The sequence below is a fragment of the Helicoverpa zea genome, chromosome 25 (genome assembly GCF_022581195.2).
Source record: "Helicoverpa zea isolate HzStark_Cry1AcR chromosome 25, ilHelZeax1.1, whole genome shotgun sequence".
NCBI lineage: Eukaryota > Metazoa > Arthropoda > Insecta > Lepidoptera > Noctuidae > Helicoverpa > Helicoverpa zea.
In genome coordinates, this window is record NC_061476.1 from 7,381,708 (window position 1) to 7,403,057 (window position 21,350).

At 34.2% G+C, this 21,350-nt stretch overlaps 1 protein-coding gene and 1 long non-coding RNA gene across 7 annotated transcripts in view; one reads left to right on the forward strand and one right to left on the reverse strand.

Annotated features, from left to right (window-relative positions):
• Positions 1-6,960: 6,960 nt before the first annotated feature.
• LOC124642742 lies at positions 6,961-8,912 on the reverse strand. The gene is made up of 2 exons (XR_006985809.1): positions 8,132-8,912; positions 6,961-7,589 (listed from the first exon to the last, which is right to left on the reverse strand). It is a non-coding gene; the product is annotated as an uncharacterized LOC124642742 (long non-coding RNA).
• A 589-nt stretch (positions 8,913-9,501) lies between these two features.
• Positions 9,502-21,350, forward strand: part of LOC124642602 (forkhead box protein P1) — a 64,944-nt gene continuing 53,095 nt past the window's right edge. For 2 of the 6 annotated variants that reach the window (XM_047181083.1, XM_047181088.1), the window contains exon 1: positions 9,502-10,293. The gene's annotated coding sequence lies outside the window, so the exon portion shown is untranslated. The remainder of the gene's footprint in view (positions 10,294-21,350) is intronic. The other 4 variants (XM_047181084.1, XM_047181085.1, XM_047181086.1 and 1 more) reach the window with 2 other exon arrangements.

Consider the following 21,350-nt stretch of genomic DNA (forward strand, 5'->3'; position numbering starts at 1 on the left):
GACTGATAGCTTCACGTGGTCACCATCGTCATCGTCAGGTATCTTGAATATCCTTGAAAGTACCTAGCTATGGGGTAGAGGGAATCCGGGACAGGACATAGTAAGGTGGAGATAGTATGTAGCCTACCTGCCTATTTATCCGTTGAATTGCGATTTAAAATTGCATTTTGACATTCTTCTTTTCTTCTTGGCGAGTCGATAGCAACCAGACTTAGGTATTTATATTTTAGTGCACCTAACCTCCAACCGCTTGCAGCTGAGTGTTTTACAAGGAACGACTGCCTATCTGACCTCCTCAACCCAGTTACCTGGGCAACCCAGTACGCCTTGGTAAGACTGGTGTCATACCTACTTACTGGCTACCCGTAACAACTGCCGGGAGCTACAGTTTAACGTGCCCTCCACTACACAGTAATTGGTGTCCAAGATATACTTAGAAAGTACACAAGTATAATAATTTATTGGTATATTATTTGTATATATGTATGTATTTATTGTTATTTGTATTAATATTGTTGTATTTAATTAGTATTTAGTGTTTTATTCATCATTAAGTTTTCGTTTTATTTTCTAATGCACCTACCATGTTTTTCTCTGCATCACCCTAAGGTTGACTGGAAAGAATGCCTATGGCATTAAGTCCGCCTATGTAATATTTTTGTTGCATAAAGTTTAAATAAATAAATAAATAAATAAGTACCTGGAATCGAAACCACACTTAAACCTTGAGCGGTTGGTGCTTTAAAGCCACTACGACTTTTCCGTTAATTTATTTATCCGTGGATTTGCAATTAGGTAAAGATTGAATTTTGGCATGAGCCCCAAATACTTATGTCACAATTAAATCTCTAGTACCAAATCTGCAGATAGAGAGTTTTTAAAAATTCCCAGTGAATCATTAATTTCTCCAATAGCCGGATGATTTAAAAAAAAAAACAGATAATTCCTATAACATTACGGTAATAGAATACGTTTATGCTTCGGGGAAAGTCCGAATACAGTCATGTATATCACATAGTAAGTACGTGATTTGTTTCACGACTACTTTTTAAGATATGATAACTAGCAGTTTCCCGCGGGTTCACCCGAGTCCTGTAAGAACTACTGCCGGTATACGGATAAAATATAGCCTATGTTACTCGGCGAAAGAAAAAAAGTGTGGCTTTCCAACAGTGAAAGAATTTTTCAAATCGTTTCTGTAGTTTCGGAGCCTTTTGGGTACAAGTGAATAAACGAAAAAAAAATCCTTCTTTGTTACATTAATATTTTTGGGGTATAGATTAATTAAAGTTATTGTTTAAAAAACTGTAAACTAGGTACTGTAAAACTGTAAACTTTAAAAACTGTAAAACAGTTTTCCGAAACGATTGTGGTTTTTAGAAATGTAGGTAACTTCTATGTTACTTAAAAAAATGATTTTGGAACGCTTCAGGGAATTTAAGAGTAGATCAATCTTTATCAAAGTTGGTTTGCGACCTTAGTGTCAGTTGGTTTTGTATTTTTTTTTAAACTAATAGATAAGAAAGATTGATCTTCGGTATTACAAGGATTATCCCTTGACATTTCAGGGTCCATCATCATCAGCCATTTTTATTGTAGCCATTTGTATTTTTATTGTAGGTATGGCACGAAGAAGAAATGAGCATTAATTGCAGCTCAAGGTGGATTAGCGATTTCTGACTTTCCAGGTGTGCCTGAGTATCTTCGCTTATTCTCAGTTGTTGGTGTCCAAGATATACTTTGAGTGATATGCACCCATGGGCCTTCACCCAACAGAAGATAGGGGTCAGATATTTGGCCCGCTAAATACCTACAACACCATGAAAGTTGGTCCCTAATCATTTCCCTTAGCAGATTCTAACGGCGAAAGATAAGTACCACAACTTCCTAAAGGGATGTATTAATTTAATGAATACTTTTACATAATTACTAGGTACTTTTATTCAACTAAACCTACCAGTATCGTAGGTAATATAAAACCTTGTTGACATTAAAAACACATAACAATAATAACATAATCAAACAAAATGGCTGACGAGGCACGGGCAAACGTGCCATTCTGCCAAATAAAACTTATTAGAAACAATTATTTGGCCGACGTTGCAAAGCGAGGCTATGTTTGCGATTCGCTAATGATATATGTACATATCTACACGTAGTGGCATTTTGATGTAAAGACGAGCTTTGGGTAGGCTTATAGGCGCCGAGACACTGGTGTAGAATAATCAAGTGATTGCTGCTGGCTGGACGATGACAATGTGGACGTTTAAAATGTTGTTTATTGTATATTTAACTAGCTTCTGCCAGCGGTTTCATCTCACCTCGCCACAAACTCAGATAAAAAGTAGATAGCCTTCCTCGATAAATGGGCTATCTAACACTGAAAGAATTTTTCAAATCGGACCAGTAGTTCCTGAGATTAGCGCGTTCAAGCGAACAAACAAACAAACTTTTCAGCTTTATAATATTAGTATAGATACTATCTATCATGCAGGCCTCATTATAGGTCGTCATGTTAGCCGAAAGACGTCCACTGCTGGGCAAAGGCCTCCCCCAAGGTTCGCCACTTTGCTTGATCTTCAGCAATACGCATCCACTGCGACCTTTATTAAAGGCATCTGAAAAAAAATGCCAGAAAAATTCTAAGTTTAACAGTAGTTTACAGCAAAATCTGTTTGTTTTAAAATTCTGATATGGTCACTTGATAGATAGCCACTATGAAAGAGAAGAATTTTGAGGACTTAAAAATTCTACACCTGAAGACATTTACAAGCGCTGAAAATTACATCAAGTAAACAATCCCTATGGATGGAAGACCACATACACACACAGACGCACATACTCAAATTACGTCATATTATGTAAGCGACGATGGTCGTAAAATTTGAGTTCATTAGCAGTCAGCCGACGGGCCGAGATTCGATTCCCGCCTGTTAAAATTTGTATGCCGTAAACACAACTATATGACCATGAATTGTATAATTTGCAAATCTGATGTTATTGTAACGACATAACTGATACCTATCTATTGTTGAATGGAGATGTAACTAGGTAAGGATGTAGAAGAATCTAAATGCTAACCTAAAAATATGTTGTCGCTGGGGAGTTTGATGCTCACTTGTTCTTCCTGATAGCAAGGCATAAAAGATTATTATCAATATGTTAAATATAAGATAGGATAGTCTTTTGTTACATGTTCATTAAAAAAAAATAGTTGAATTATTTTGAGTTTAGAACATGTCAGCGTTATTGTTTTTCAAATCAGAGGTCGTCAAGGGAATTTGAGAAACCTCTGTTTCTAGGCCTTGCAAGGCGACATAACCTGAAACCTACATGATAAGAAGAAGTGTTTATACATATTGTAATATTTTGAAGCCCCCAGAGCCTTCAAGAAAGGTAATACGGGCCTGTTTAAGACCCAAGATGCATTTCTTCAACCACCATCCCTCAATACGCTACTCAGCAGCCATTCTACATATTATATAAATATTCATAAGTTTTTCTTATCAAATCTGATATTTTGAGGGTCCATGATGGCAGATTTGCTGTTTATAGTGGTCCCTTTCAGATTTTCAGTATGTAAATCTATCTTTATTTGATGATCTAGCAAGAAAAATGTCAGCGTTACATACTAAATTGCTAAATGCTACTTATGCTAAATTGATATCTAGGTATTTACTGGTTTTTATGAAATTTGTATTTGTGTAACAAATTAAAGTTGTGTATCAACAATCATTAAAGGAAATAAGTTACGAACAAAAATGATAGACGGATCCGAGTTACCTATTTTCGTGTTTACACAATACTTCAGCGTTACGCTAAAAATGTTTCTACTTGTCTCTATCTATGTGTGCTGATTGGTAACTTTAATTTGGTTAACAATGTATTTTGTATGAAGTTTTAATAATATACAAACAGGTCAGAGTCCTGTGAAAACTTTCATTTAGGCTCTGGATAGACAAGCGTCTCCAGTATCCAAGCTTCTCGATGAGCAAAATTTTGACACATTTATTTTTTCAATCTTTCCCTCATTTCCTCAGCTTCTATCTGTCTTTTTTAACGGTCCACCACTAGACATTTTAACTAAACCTTCCACTTGGTTATCCTTAGCTTCGTTTATATCAGACTTCGTCCATCGCACACTTGAAGCAATCTATCCAGATTTTTACAATTCGATATAAATTAAGGAATCACCCCTATCAGTTCTAGAGCAACAGAATAGAACAGGCACCCAGGGTCTCCTATGATTTATAAGGAAGGTTGGGAAGGGTAGATTTGATCCCACATTATTTACCAGTATGAGACACAGGTATGAGAGTTACCGCTGCCCTGGTACATAAAGGGCTTAAGAAGGAACATGGTGGGTTTAGTCAATAAGAGCCTGACACTCCCTCACGCTGCACCCACAGCGGTATTCATTTGATGATTTCCCATCAAAAAAAGGAAAAGGTATGTTCAGCTTATCCCAAGGTCTAAAAGCGTGTTGATTATATTCTGTTTACGCAGACATTTTACTATGTCATTGTTTACCTCCATAAAAATTTATTGGCGTAGATTAAATACGAGTAAGTATATGTAATAACAAAACATTGCATTTGCTATATAAATATTATACGCGTATGGTGAATTCCCGGCTCAGTACCGTTCTGTAAAATATTCGAAGAGTTTTTAATTAAATATTTACTAGTTATGTATATTTGATTATTATTTAAGGTGGTAAAAATACTTGAGAGTATTGTAGGGGTCAAGGTAACTGGTTACTCACGGTCACTTACGGGACTCACCCCTGTTACGAAGTTTCTGGTTGTTTAATGATAAATTATTTACTTACACAAACATAAGAACTAAATTTACAAGGTAAATTGATTTCATTAGATGTCTGTTCAACCATTTTATCGTCCCACTGCTGGACACCGGCCTCCTCTCAAACGGAGAAGGATTGAGCGTTAATCACTAAGACGCTTGCTCAATTCGCATAGGTGACTTCAGACATTCGATTATCTAACTGACCCCCTCAACAAAGTTACGTGGGCAACAATACCCAAGGGTGTGATTTGTAGTCAGATTCTCAGAGTCAGGCTTTTTTGACTATTTAAGATCTGCCAAATATGTATAATGCCGGAGCTGCGGGATTGTTCGAAAGAGTCAAAGAACTACATACCGCTGCCCGGTAAGAGTCTGACACTCCCTCACGATGCACCTGCAGTGGGAGGGGTTAAGTATATGATGATTTCCTATAGATATATATATATATAATTTATATATAAAAAAAAAACTCGTAATCGTAGTTCAGTTCTATTTTTATTTTGATGGTTAGGATAACCTGAGATTTTTCAACTATTATCACTTTTTTTATTTAACATTGAGAGTATTTTCCAATTCATTTTCTGAGTATTTTGATTTGTAGGTAAGTTTTAATTGGAAGGTAAACAAACTTAATAATTTCGATACCTATTGACTTAATAGCTGAAACCACAACAATGGCGTGTATTTACCATAAATAAATTAAAATAAATACCTAAGTAATAAACATATTTCAGTTACTTAATTACCAATATCCATTGGCTCATTAGTGAAATTAAATTAATAACAAAATAATATGAATTTCAGGAAGAATTTCGGCCTAAAATATTATCCTTAATTAATCTTAGTATTAATGTTATTTGCCTGTTTGCATAATATGTTTGTTTATCGGCAGGCCTGAGGATTTTGGCCTTGAAGGCTTATTGGTGTTGGGAACCAAATTATAAGAAGTAGGTAACTTATTTCAAAGCACATACACAGGGATAAATCAATGGCCTCCACGTAAATTAACGAAACTGTAATACCTTTTACAGGAGAGCAATTTTAAATGTTCCTGATCTTCCCTGTCGGCTTCACTGTCTCATCGTATGCAGCTCTAAGTAAGTACCAGTTTTTAACAAGGAACGACTGCCTATCTGATCTCCTCAACCCAGTTACCCGGGTATCACAGAACCCCTTTATAAGACTGGTGTCAGACTTACTGGCTACTGACTACCCGTAACGACTGCCATAGATGTTCAAATGACAGCCGGGACCTACTGTTTATCGTGCCTTTCGAAACACGGCCAATAGTGTCATAGATATGCTTCAGAGGTTGGTTTTTAACCATCTAGGCCACCACGAATATTATGATAATAATCAATTAAGAAAAATAAATTGCAAGTAATGGAAAATAACTCGAAAAACTCACACCATTCCTGATAATACAATCTAAGCCCAAAACTAATTAGCAAATATTTACTCTTTTAGTAAATTAAAATTGTTTATTTGAACAGTTTACCTGTTGTTACAACAATATTGCTATAAAAGCCATTATCCTAGTTGCTGACCGAAATATTTATCATTAGTTTATATATCTAATTTAAATTATAAATAAACCATTTTGTGTAAACGTGCGGTTTACAGTTACGTAATTAAATAAATAACAATAAATACCTAGAAGGTATTTTGAGTATTTACCTAATACCTATTTCGTTTGCTAGTGGGGTCAATTTATAATAAGTTAACTGAATTAATTTAGTACATAGATAGTTTAGTCTCACTATTGATTCACGTAGGTTTTTGTACAGGTGTGGGAAGTCATTTAAGTTCTACGACTTGAACCGCAGGGAACAGCCAGATTATAAAATATTTTTTTTAGATAGGTTTGTACCTACATGTTTATGTATACTTCTTCTTCTTCCTGCCCTGTTCCCAATTTTATTTGGGACGGTGCAATATGTCATCCTCTTCCATTTTCCCCTGTCACTCGTCATACTGACACTCACTCCCTTCCTATTCATTCATGTCATCTTTCAGGCAATCCATCCACTTTAGGTCTTCCTCTTTGTATACCTAGGAATTAAAATAAACAATTTAAAAAGAACCGTCTGGAATGGACGACAATAGGGTGTATGATGACGATCGATGATGATGAAAAAAAAACCATAGACACACTTTTATTGATTATGTTTTAATTTATTGTAAACGTAAACACACAACTAAATCGTTTAATTTATTCAAAAACCGAGGCCTACGACGATAATCCTTATATTTACTGACCATATTTATTTTAATGTCTACGAATTATTTTATACGTATACGTTTTAGCATTTACAAACAATCAAACAGCCTTGAAAAAGTAGCAAAATATTATAGTTTTGTCCTCAAAGTTAATTACATTTTTTGGAACCGATAGATGCTAGAATTAAGTTGTTATGCGTTATCGTTATGGGAAATAGTTACTAATATTTAATAAGTTGTAAGATAAATACCTAGATTAAATTAAAAAACTTTTTTTATGAAAAAAAAGGTTTTCATTCTGTTCACCCACAGCTAACTATGTATTTCTCGATTTTTTAATGAAGTAAGTAATAAATTATTTCTAGTTTTATTAAGTATACATATTTTGTCATTCATTCATTTTTGTCACTCATCGAAATTCTTCATCGAATACAGATGAGACTATGAAACATCAATTGAAAGAAACGGGAAGATTCAAAGGCGAAAATTAGACCAAAAGGGATTTCAAGCTTCTTTTCTTTTGGAACCCAGCAGCACCGGCAAGCAAACACATTGGTAAGCGGCTGCAAAAGAAAGAAATTAATGGGAAATAGAAGAAATAAAAATCAGGGGAAAAAAGGTTAGAAATAAAAATAAGTAAATAAATAAATACAGGTAGTCAGAAGCTAGTAAGTCTGACACCAGTCTAACCAAGGGGTATTGGGTTGCCCGGGTAACTGGGTTGAGGAGGTCAGACAGGCAGTCGCTCCTTGTAAAGCGCTGGTACTCAGCTGAATCCGGTTAGACTGGAAGCCGACCCCAACATAGTTGGGAAAAGGCTCGGGAGATGATGAAATAAATAAATACTGAATGAAGTCGGTTAAAAAGAGCAGGTTAAGTCTACAGCGAGTCCGTAACTTGTGGATTTTTAAATTAACGATTTACAGCGCAGTAAATACCTTTTGTCCTTAAAAAATTTTCTGGAAATGTGCAGGTAATGTTTCTACTGTACTATTCTAATAAGCAGCATAATCCGACTACAAAAACAATCCTGTAAAATTGATAAATATCCATAAATTACAGAAAGACAACGTCGTATAAATACGAGTTAATACAAAACTATTACATTTGACGGCGAATGCACGAGCATGACTCCATATTTTTACTCGGTAAACAAAAACAATGTAAAAATAAAACGACAAGACCGCTCAGAACAAAACCAAAGAGAAAAGACCAGAGACAAGGTGTTTCAAATCAAAGGAGGTTGGAGTTAAAAAGAAACAATTATGACTATAGCTATTAAAAAGGTTTAAATTGTTAGCGGTCAGCTAGTTTTAAAAATAAATCGCGAATGGCGTCCGCCTCGTTCGCGTTCCACATTCGAAATAATAATTGTATTAAGGAAACATGAGCGGCGCGCATGTGTTTGTTTGTTTGTTTACCCGCCGGTGACGTCATATGTTTATTCTCGCGGGGAGGTCGGGGAGATGTGGACGTGTCAGTAGTTTTGTTTTATTTTTTTTATTGATTTCTTGTAAATGTTGAGGTGTTTTGTTGCGTATATCGATATATTTGTGGAAAAAGGTGGGTTTTGTTTAGGGTTTAGTAGGCTTAGATTTAAAGTTTTCTGGACATATCTGTGTATCTAGATACTGAATAAAAGACACAAGAAAATCCAAATGTGTTGAATGTTAGCGACATAATTCATTGGGCTTTTTTGTTGCCATCGGTTTTCCAGCAGAACTTGGTTGGAGCAGAACCAAAAGAAACATTTGTTCTTGAGAAAAAAAAAACTGGTTCATTTTTAATGTCTGTTTTTTTACTTACATTATTAACTTTTTAAAACAGCTTACGAAGTAGTTTGCAAAATCGATAAAACTTATGTCGTCGTAACAATGTTTCGAAAACTGTGGCAGTTTAAAAAACTCCTCCCGGACTCTGGTTGAGAAAAGTAAAACAATTTAATAGAGTTATTTTTAAAATAAGACCATCTTTTAGGTTTTTTGGGCGTCATGCGTTCATGCATTTTAATAAGTCTTGAATTAATAGTTTTCCGCTGATTCACCCACATTCCTAGGAAACTTTTCCTCTAATTTCTAAATTCGGATAAAGAAGCCCTTGACCTACACATAGGGTAACCCTTCTAGTCCCTTTTGAAACTAAATACAATTAACCACCAGAATTATGGAAACACACTTGATGATCATGATGACATAGTCTTATGCCAAAATTTTTTTTTTTCAGATTTACTAAAATTCCCAAAAAAGTTATTTTTACATCAAGATAGTATTAATTCTCGTTCATTTACGTTTGTTACAGAAATTCTATGTAAGTTTTAGAAAATCGTATAACGATGACATATCGCAGGACATAATGAATGAGCCTCGTCTGGCCGAGGATGTCACAGTGGCCGCGCTGCCCCTTGTTTACACACGCACACAGCGGCGCGCACGCACACAGCGCCGCGCCCGTCGCCCGCTTATTTAGGTATATTGTTGTTTATTTTATTCGGCGCTATGCTCCGACACGGGCCGAGCCTTTCGACTCAGTTTTAACGCGCACGTTTTATGAAACGACAACTATGCGTCGATGTTCGCTCGCCGGCGATAATAATTATTCATATCGGAACCGTCTCTAGCGACCGAAATAGCGACGCGGTAAACAAATTCGCGATTTTATTGCCCGGCCCTCATTGTAACAAGGTGTTTTTTTCTTCGATATTTACATTTTATTTATTTTTTTCATAACCTATTCGCACGCTCGCCGGTGGTTCGGTTGTCTCCGCGAATCTTAATGGTAGTTAATCATAGTTTATTTTTACCGCGCAACGTGTGTTAATAAGTGGGGCCACTTGTCGTCGTTTCTTTTATTTCGCCATAGTGTTTGATTAAAACTCTACAATTGAATTGCGGAAGCAATTTCGGCCGTGAAAATAATGTTCGCGAATTTGTAACGCGGTGAAGAAGACAGTAAGCATGAAGACTCAATAATAATGATTACTATTTCAATTTTGATTAACAACTCCGATGAGTAATGATAAAGATAATGATCGAGTAGAAGTCCTGTTTTGACAGTTTTAAATTTAAATGTGTTCGGCGCGCTTTTGGAAGTTTTGTTAATTTGAAGTAAGTTTTGGCGGGAACGCGAAGTGCTAAGAAGTAGGCTGCACAGAAAGTTTGGAAAAGTGTTAAGTACACATCGGATGCTGGCGAGTGTTTTTTCAACGCGTTTTCGAGGCTAAGCGCTAGTTGTTTGAACAAGTGTGTTTTCTAATGGATTTATTTTGAGGTGAGTTTAAATTTACTTGTGTGTTGGTGTTTGTATTGTTTGCTCTTCGTGTTTTGTGTGCGTGTTCGCGCCGGTGGCGGGAAACCAAATACCTAGCCGGTTCCGTGCATGTGTGAGTGTACAAACAATACGCATGTGTGCGTGCGCGACTTATTGTCACTTTGTGTAAGAGGGGAGACAGGGAGGGAGAGGTTACTTGTCATGTATTTAGGCGAAGACGAACTTTGATGAGTTGACTTTTTAATTTATGTGCACCTTTTATGGTAATGGAAAAAAATGTTGAGACAAGAAACGTCATAATATTATATTTGCTCACGTATCGAACGTCTCCACATTTATTTAGGTTTATTGATTTTTGACATCACACTACCAAAAATTTTATGTAAACGCGAAATGTAATTAAACTTAATTTCTGAAGAGCGTTGTCCCCGTAGGAAATGAGGCCTCCATATTTATTTTTCATTATGGGAACAAAATAAGAATATCTTGGAAGGTATACCTAAACAGATAACCAACTAGGTATGTATCTGGTAGGTATCTACTAAAACTTGAAGGAGTTAAAAATTGTTCATGATACAAGTACCTAAACAATTGAGAAAAAAGTGAGAAAAATATATAAACAAGCTATCTTATTAAAAATTTAAATTATTCTCATACCAAGATAGGATAATAAAATTTTCCCTACAAAAACTTGTAATAGGTAATCCATTCACAAACAAACTCGGAAAATAGGTAGGAAACTACATGCTTACAATGTAAGAATTAATTAACATATAACACAAGAAAAATATCTGCTATTACTATCTACCTACTGAGCTAGACAACCAAACAAAACAAAATTAGGTAATAAAATATTACACAACTAGCTATTTCCCGCGGTTTCATTCTTTTCTCGAGATAACTCACGCCGCAACTAAATAAAAAGTTACCAAAAGCCGTCTAATTAGTCCCATCTTTCTACATATCCATATCATCTGCTTAGCCTTTTCCCAACTATGTCGGGATCGGCTTCCAGCCTCACCGCATGCAGCTGAGTACCAGTGTTTTTACAAAGAGCGGCTGCCTATCTGACCTCCACAACCCGGGCAAACCAATACCCCTAGGTAAGACTGGTTGTCAGACTTACTGGCTTCTATCAAATTTCAATTCAATCAGGACAAAATTTTTACCATGAAACGGTGAAAAATAAATTTAAAGTTATCATCGCATTTATAATATTGGTAAGAATGAATTAATTACCACAAATTATGAACTCCATTAATTAGGTATACCTATTTACCTTTAATTTGTAGGTACATTATGTTTTGTAGGTTACACGGCTAGACAATAAATGATTCATTCTAGTTTAATTCGCTTCAGCAATCAGGAAGGCAAAAATATTTTAACATCATTTTAATAATCTTATCGCTGTTGTTTATTATTACTGCACGCAAGTCATTTATTTATTATTCTATTTTAGTTTTACTTTATTAATTGTTTTTTGAAAAATAATTTAGTTTATTTAACTTTTTTTTTATATTTTTTTTCTACAGTATCCCAAATTGCCCCAGTCTACTCATTTCATTTTAGCAATTGACAGTTATCTGCGTATCTGTTGCTTTGTAGAGATTTAATTTTGACATTATCTTCATACATAAACTATGTCAAATCTCAATCCCTAATCCCAAAAGAACGGATAGATTGGTAATTGGAATCTTTATATTATCAAACAATTAATCTTTCAGTTTTCATGATCTTTACAAAAGACGAAAATAAATAAGCAAATAATACTTAGGGCTGATTTTTCAATCATCAGTTAACTTCTATCTGAGGAATAAATATGGCGGGTTGACATATTTTCCATACAAAAACTGTCAACTCGTTAAAAATATTCTTCAGATAAAAGTTATCTGGCGATTGAAAAATCAGCCCTTAGAAAATAAGACACCTACCTGATAAATCGCATATTATATCCAAATGATCCCAGTCTACTCTTTTTGACAGAGTAGAATTACCAAATCATGAAATCATGAATTCATCAAATCTTATAATTTCGCAATGTAAAAAAAATATGAAATAAAATACCTACCCAAAAACACAGAATGATCTGTTAATCACATAGATACAAAAAGTTTTTTTTCAAAATCACTCAACAAAAATGTCGCGTTGAGACTGGGAAAGGCAAATAAGGGTTCGGAATTAAAAACAAGGGTTCAAACCCTCGTGTAGGAAAGTTTTTTTTATTTATTTTTAAATCCGAAACGGTATTTCTCCTTCTATGTCAATATTTCGTGAATGTATTTAGTACATATAATATTTTGCATTTATGTAAATGGGTATTATATGCAATTGTTTAACTATTTGTGCATGTTAATAATTTAGGTAGTATTACTAATTGAAACTATGTACATTTATTTCTTTAATATACTTGAGAGAAATTATTTACAATCCTATAGGTATTTTTGAGCCAAAGTTGACAATGAATTTTTAACACTATCTATAGAAGGGCCGGGTTTCATGCTATACCTGCTAAGACCGCGCACCGTCAATGTGACGGCATACATTAAAAAAAATATATAAATGTAGCTTTACAATAGCAAATTAGGAAAAGTCATAAAATATGAAAAGAAACAAAGACATAGTTTGTGAAATATTTAACAATGAAATTACCGTCAATTTGACTGTCTTGGTCTTTCTAGTGTTAATCACTGGAGAAGTGGGAATTTCAGTATTTTTTTAAATGAAAACTGGATGCTAAATTAGAACTGGATATCTAGTATTGCAAAGTCTAAAGATTTTATGACATAAATTAAGACTTTACGTAAAAATCGCTCTTATATTTTATTTCCTAATAAATCAGGATTATAAAAACCTAAATTAAATGACATGAATAATTAATGCACTTTAGGAATCATTTAAATTAGCTGCGTCTAGGAAATACTTGAAAACGTCACTTAATTAATTGATTCGTCGTAAATTGGTATTTTATTTCATAAAACCTGTAATAATCCTAAAAATAAAACTTGAAGCTACACAACTATTATTACGTACTAATTAAAGCTTAAGGTTGTCACACTCCTCACTACCTGAGGAGATTTGTCCATACTCATCGTTTAGGGCATGCCAACATCATTCTCTCCGGTTGCTGGGGATTTGGTTTCACCATTTCTTCTTCCCACCAAAAACACATGCGAAGTGGTGAAGAGCGGTCTTTGGCTCCTGTCTTTTATAAACTTGGCCTTCCAAAAGTGCTGACTGTAAATCTATTTTGGATAAATTACTTTTTATCTTTTCCCAATTGCTAACTTCACCTGCCCGTTGGTGCTGAACAAGGGACGAGGTTCTGGCAACCGACTGGTGGCGGTATAACCACCATACAGCACCAAGTGGGATATTAAATGCCTTGCTCAGAGAAGGGCAGCAGCATGTCCGAAGCTAAAAAATATCCCACAAATTTAGTTAAATTGCAAATTAAGTTATTTTGTCATTTATTTATCTTATAACATATGATTTATATTTTTAAATATTCGATTATAAAAATAAAAAAACATTTAAAAATTAAGTTATTATTTTTATCGTTCCACTGCTGGGCTGCGGCCTCCTCTCATACAGAGTAGGATTGAGCATTAATCACCACGCTTGCTCGATGCGGGTTGGTGATTTCAGACCTTATAGTCCAGGTTTCTACAAGATGTTTCCCTTCACATTTTATTAGTCATTGGGGTCCAATCAAGATATAAATTATCATGCATTTTAAGACAACTATGTATCGTTCTTTTACAGTTACTAATTTCGGATATTTTGATAAGATTATCTGAGTGAATCATAAGAATTTAAATAAGAAATTTTTTATCTAAAACTATAAGTAGGTAACCTTTTGCGTCAACTGTACCTATAGAGCAAGATCTTTTTAGGGAACCCCCAATCCGATTTATTAGTACTTTACAGGTTAAAGATCATTAACGATTAAACAACAATTTGTTAATTTGTTATCTGTTCTTTTTTCGCACTGATTTTCCTTACGGTTTTAACTTTTGAAACTCCCTTTTGCTGCTGAAAACGGAAAAATGGTGTAAAGTAATTTTTTAAGTAAGGTATTGGTATTTAGGGCCAATTTTCCAATCATCAGTTAATTGCTATCTGAGGAAAAAGTATTGGGGTGAGCATTAATATACAAGAACCCAGACATAGTTTCGAAACAAAAGCTATGACGTTACGATAGCTTTTGTTATGTTCTTCACATAAAAGTTATCAGGCTATAGAAAAACGGCCCTAAGAAGGGGTATTATCACAGATTACTTAGTATTATGTCTATTACGGAACTTTGTTGTGGAGGTAAAATAGGCAGTCGTTTCATGTCAAACATTTCATTCAGCCGCTTACGGTGAGACTGCAAGCTGACCCCAACACAGTGAGAAAATGCCTGAGTTTAGTATTAGTTAAGTTATTTCCTTACAGTAAAACCAGTAGGTTTAATAAGTATTTCAATTGTATTAAAATTACATCATTATTGAATATGCCTTTGAGTGTTCATTTCAGTGAGGCACTTTTCCAATAAATTAATGTAAACTTCTGCCCGTACCTACTGGGATAGTATATAACCTATGATACTTGAAAAGAGTGTAGCTTTCTAACGGTGGTGAGAGAATTTCTCAAATCGGGTCAGTAGACGGACCCTTTAGAGACCCTTTAGAGAACTACCAAAAAATTGTTACCTCTTTATTGTATTGTATAGATAAGCAAAATAAGATAAGCAAAACCCTGAAATTCAGCTTCAAATCTAGTCACAGGACAAATACAAAAAATAAACAACATTTTTAACCATTTATCACTTACATAGTTACTGTGCTTCAGACATACCTACGATATATATGATAATTAAATTTAAATTATGCGAAATGGTTAAACAAATGGTTTTGCATACAGTCGTTTAAACAAATAAGCTTTTTAGGCAACTTGGCAACCAACGATCATCATAACATAAACTATTTTTTTTAACGCACACAGACGCAGTTTTTGTCGTTGTGTGCGTGTGCGTGTAGGCGTGACGGGCCGATAATGTTATCGGACCGAGCCTTGCAAAAATATACAACAAACATGCATAGTATATGCAATGTACATATAGCACAGGTGTGGTTTGTTTCTCGATAATTATGTAGCCGAAAATAAATAATATAAGTTCTTCACTTACCTCTCTTGTTCCGAGAGGCTTCCTAAGGTGGTCCGCCATTTTTTTTCTTCACATTTTTCATTGTAATACAATGGTGAAATGAGACTATTTTTAGTTTGTTTGTAACTAAATGAGAACTAATTGGAGGTGTGAAAAATTATATTTGTTTAATTATGTAAGAATTTGCACGATAATTAAGTTGAAGAAAAACATGGACTACCTAAACAATAATTTGTAGCATAAATTATGAAAAATAGTTTCAATTTTTTGGAAATTGATAAGTAACACGTTTTCCCGTCAATATGTAGATACGTAAGTCCGTAAATTACGTAACAATTATTATTTATATTTCATCAGTGTCATTGAAAATATTTAGCCGTCGTGACGGGCGTCAGAAGCCAAGAAGCTTGACAACCAGTTCTTACCAAGGGTTACCCGGGTAACTGGGTTGATAGGCAGTCGCTCCATGTAAAACACTGGTACTCAGCTGCGTTAGGATAGACTGGAAGCCGACCCCAACATCGTTGGGAAAAGTCTAAGAAGATGATGAAATTGTATTACGTCGGGATGCGTCGGGCCGTAACAAACATTTTCAAATGCAAAACCATCCATTGATTTCCATTCAGCCAGCAAATCTGAATTCAAATTTCGATTTCGAATACCTACGCATCGCGCGCCAAAGTAACCGCTCCACGTGTTGCCAGTTCATCTAAAAAGTTTACATGTACGCAATTTTAACGCAAAATTACGCCTTCCTACTGATAAAACAAAAACAACCTAAATAATGTAGCGGCCTCGAAATCTAAATAAATTGCTATCAGCAACGTTTCCGACCTCCTTTTGCTTCCTAAACATTTGAAATTGGCGCGTGCCTTCATAGACCACGATTTATTGTTAGTTGTTTTTTTTTTCGTAGGTACAGATTATTTTGTATTGTTATGCCTAGTGTTGCGAAAAATCGTGAAGTAATTAGGTATGCTGAAATATTTTTTTGGGTGTTAAAAATAGAAGATAATATTAGCGATAATTTTTACAAGCTTTATGGCTTAAAATACGTTTCTCATGAATCACTCTGTAAATTGGTGAAAACCTCATGAAAATGTGTCATTTAGTTTATGACGTACAGAACGACAGACGCTTCTGAAGGCTATAATAGTCTTTATTCTATTTTGTAAAGTGAAAACATTTTTTCTACTGTTAGGCGTACAATGTTTTGAATAATATTCTATAATCGTATTTATGATAGTACGATAAGAATTTTGAGACATCTAAAACACAACATTTTTCCTCGTGTGATTCAAGTTTCTTGATTATTTTCTAAAAATAAATATACATAGAAACAAAATCTCTTCAGTTGAGTTTTTCCGAAAATTGAAATCAGCTTCACATTGGTGTAAGATATTCATACGATTTTTATTGTAATTGTAATATGCAAGTACTTACGTGTTTCATGCCAATTTAATGAGTTCATATAGATTTATTTAACACTCTGTTATTCATTAACTCATTTAACTTTCATGAAAAGCGACACAGTGGGTGATCTACATATATAAAATACAAATAACATCTATAACATAAAAATTTAATTCATTTCACATTATTACTATGAATTGTATTACCTACTCGGCTGCGGCAAACCCAAAATTTTCTGAAAGGATTGTCGTGAAATTTTCACCAATCGATTAAGACATTCATGACGAAGCTTTTGGTATCTATATAAATAAATAAAAAGTCGGCCGAGGCACGCTGCGATAGTTACGGTTTCTTGTAAAATATAATTTATTTAATAAATATTGATATAAATAACAAATAAATACTATAAAATCTATTTACACTACAACAACGTGATCTCTAAATGAGTTCAATACATTTATTTCATAAAATTGATCCAGTTGAGCCAATCAATCACTCATATCACAACACTACTCATTGTCTATGGTTGCACTGACGCCATATTTGTTTACAAGATAACAAGCTACTTTATATTGCATTGCGATAAAGTGCAGTTTTATTTCTTACAAGTAGGTAATCCTACTTATATTATAAACTACCAACTAATCCTATTAATATTATAGTAATATGTAAAGTAAAAAATATAGTTACTTACCTGTTTAGCCGAAAGTTTGCATGTAGGTAAGCAGGTAACTACATTTTATAACTATTAACTATTTTCCTGTGTTTTCCCGAGGTTCCAAACGTATTCGGGGATACCTATTTGTAGCTTTCCAACAGTGAAATTTTTTTTTTAATCTGTTTGGTAATTTTGGGGCCTTTATTTAGGATAGATAAAAGAATGATTAATTTGTCATACCCATTCAAAGTTTTGAAAGTTTACAGTACCTACTGAAACTTTCAAGCGAGCGATCTAGACACACGGCAGTGTGTCCGCCAAGTTCGAGCAAAAAAAGCGACACACCGGCTGTGGGTTATATTACACGAACCATTTCGGGCCAAATTCGACCTAACATCTCGAAACCTAACAATCGAATAACTCAAAATCTATTTTATTTACACATTTCAAATTTCTAGTATCTGTTGAGACCCCCTCACTTATCTAAAATACAAAATTTCATTAATATACCTATTGTAGGTCTTGAGATATTGACGTCAGAAAATCGCTATTTTTACTATACACTCACTGACTGACTCACTGATTCACTGACTCACTCATCAAAAACCTAGACCACTTCCAATGGTCATATTGACTTGAAATTTGGCATGGAGGTAGGTCTTTATGTCAAGGTAAAGGGAAAAATCTGAAAATGGCCAAGTGTGAGTCGGTTTCAAAATAATGAAGGTGTAAAATACCCAGTGTAAATTTATACCCCTAAGGAACTAAAACGAACTAAATTTATCTATATTTATATAATATATCTTCGAATGGTCGTACCGATCTGAAATTCGTTACAAAGGTTTGTATTTAGTCAAAGTAGAAATCTGAAAACGGCCAAGTGTGAGTCACTTTCGAAAATAACGAATGTGTAACTTTGATCCACGAACATAATATATGATAACATGTCATGTCAGTCAGTTGGTAAATCTGGTCCATTTAGTTAATCTAGTTCATTTCTTTGAAAGAAGCATAGTGCATATTCAAAAATCTGAAAGATAGTATAAATGAGACATTTCCTTAACTAACTTAATCATAAGAAAAAAATAAAATAAACAACCTTACAAAAATAAATGAAATCCCACCCAAAACAAAAATGTGAAAGGCTGCCAAGTTCGATAATATGAAAATCCTTCGCCTATAAAAGAAGTGAGATCTGAATAAGTACCAAGTTCCATACACATACCTCAGTTAAAAATAGTTACTTTTTAATAATGTTACTTGACAAGTTTTAATAGAAAATTAAATACTTGATTCATTGCGTTTAGTAGGTTTATAAGAAGGTGTGTGAAAACTTGCCAAGTAACATCATTAAAAAGTAACTATTTTTAACTGAGGTATGTGTTGGAACTTGGTACTTATTCAGATCTCACTTCTTTTATAGGCGAAGGATTTTCATATTATCGAACTTGGCAGCCTTTCACATTTTTGTTTTGGGTGGGTAAATTATACAAGCTTTTATTCAACTTCTTATTATTTTTAATTCATTGAAAAAAAATGATGAATTTTGCAATCGACTCTAAAAATATATTTTAACATGATTACGAATGTACAGCATTGACTGAGATGATCGCTTTCGACCGAAACAATCGAACGTCTGTAACATAATACCTATACATAATAATACAACAGAAAATCTATTCAAAATGTGTATAAATATAACACATTATTTCCACCAGTTTTAACAGTAGCTATTCATATATTTATGCTATAATTTATATTCAAACTATCAATATATTAATATATCTATAAATGATTATCATCTGCCCTTTGCTAGTGACGTGCGTTCCGTATCTACGTACAATCTACTCTATATAGTGACAAATAAAAATGTTTGTTTTACATAAAACCTTATTATTATTATCTGTATCAGTTGCGCTTGTTTTTCGCTAATATTTCATACGTATTGATTTATTTGTTGTTTCTATGTTATCTATTTAGTACTTGATTGGAAAAACCGGCCTAGTACGAGGCAGACTTATGCACGTATTCTTAATAAAATCACGGTTGTTGTATGGGAGCTTACCCCTTAAAATATTAACTATAATTTACTAGTTTTCAGCAAGTATTTGCTGTTATAGGGGTCTGTGAAAATTACAACTGTCTGTCTATCACGGTTCATGAGATATAGGGTGGTGACAAGACTGACGGACGGATGGACAGCAAAGTCAAAATAGGATCCAGTTTTACCCTTTGGGTTCGGAGCTAGAATACATACGGATATGGTATCTTTGACGTTACTTGACGAGTCTCAAGTTATTTGGCTGCGCAGTAGACAAGATTGTTTCATAGAAGGCTGTGATACCAAACTCTAACTCTAGACTCGCCAATTAATGTATTTGGTGGATTTTCCTTGACAAGTCTTTGGTCATTTTGAGTTCGTAAATATTAAGGGGCTTCTTATATATTAGAATCAGGATTTCAGATTTGGGCGTTAGCATCATTAGCCTTTTTATCGCTGAGCACAGGCCTCCTCTCATACAGAGATGGATTGAGTGTTAATCATAACTCTTGCTCAATGCGGGTTGTCGATTTCAGACTTTATAGTCCAGGTTTGTTTCCCCGTTCTTCGAGATGTTTTCCTTCACATTTTATCAGTCATTGGAGTTGGTATTGTTGAATATTTTAGACCTCTGAATTAGTGGAGTATAGAAATAATTCTTGTAATGTGATCATCGTTATATCACTCTTTGCTTTGATATTAAAATATCAAGCGAAATGATAAGTTATTGACTATTTTATTTAGAGTATGTTAGTATGATAATAATTGACACCTATATTGATAGGACGGTATCGTTACTTCCTTTATTATATCATTATAGATTAGGAATACGTAAATAAAATGGCAATCTTCATACATGTGTTATGATTAGATTCGTTTATAACGTTTTTTTTTTATTATTTATCGTATTTCTTTTTAACATTTTGCAAAGAATTTCCTTTTTGAATACCCAGAGGTTCTATTCGTATTGCCTGATCGTCAGGGACGTCTTTAATTTTTGCTCTTGATGGCTTGAAAAAGGACCCCTTCTGGCTATCTCAAGGACCACAAGGAGGAGGTCTCCACAATGCTCAATGCCTGAATCTGACTCAACGATTCCCTATGCTATTGAAAACTGTGTGATGCGAGGGTTTCTGTATTATCTTTCAATATCAAATTCGTCCTCTAAAATTTCTGCAGATTGGGGAGACAAAAAACAATTATAATTAGTGACCCGTGATTGATTCTGTGATCACGTTAAGCTCCCTGAGCCTGATCTCCGGTTTTTTTAGATTGTCCTCTCACCGGACTCTGAGAGTGAGGGAATAGAGAGTGTACTTTTGTCTGCACTATAAGTCCCACGCAGCTAATCTTCTTCAAGTACAAGTTCAAGTAGTTTCGCCTTTATTATTACACCTCTGATTACAAAAGCTACTTTCCTAAAAGATACACGAGGAAATTCTTTGTCTCGACTTAAGGAAGCGAAATTAGAACAAGTGTTCTTAAAAACCTCACACTTGCAGTCATATCTGAACTTACCCACAGCTAAACAATCTACAAACAATTTAATTGGTTTGTTTGTTAGTACATGCACATAATAAATACAAGAACAATGTAGGAAAGGCGGCCATATTCCCATGGTATTGTTGGCTGTTTCCCTCTACGTACCGATTGTAATGTCTTGCATAATCTCGGTTACATATAAGTTTTTATATCGCATAATGTTTAGAAATAAGATTAAAGATCTTTTGTTATAGAGGATACTGTTTTGGGATCTATTTTAAACGAAACTTCTCGTAGAGCATCCAAAATATCTT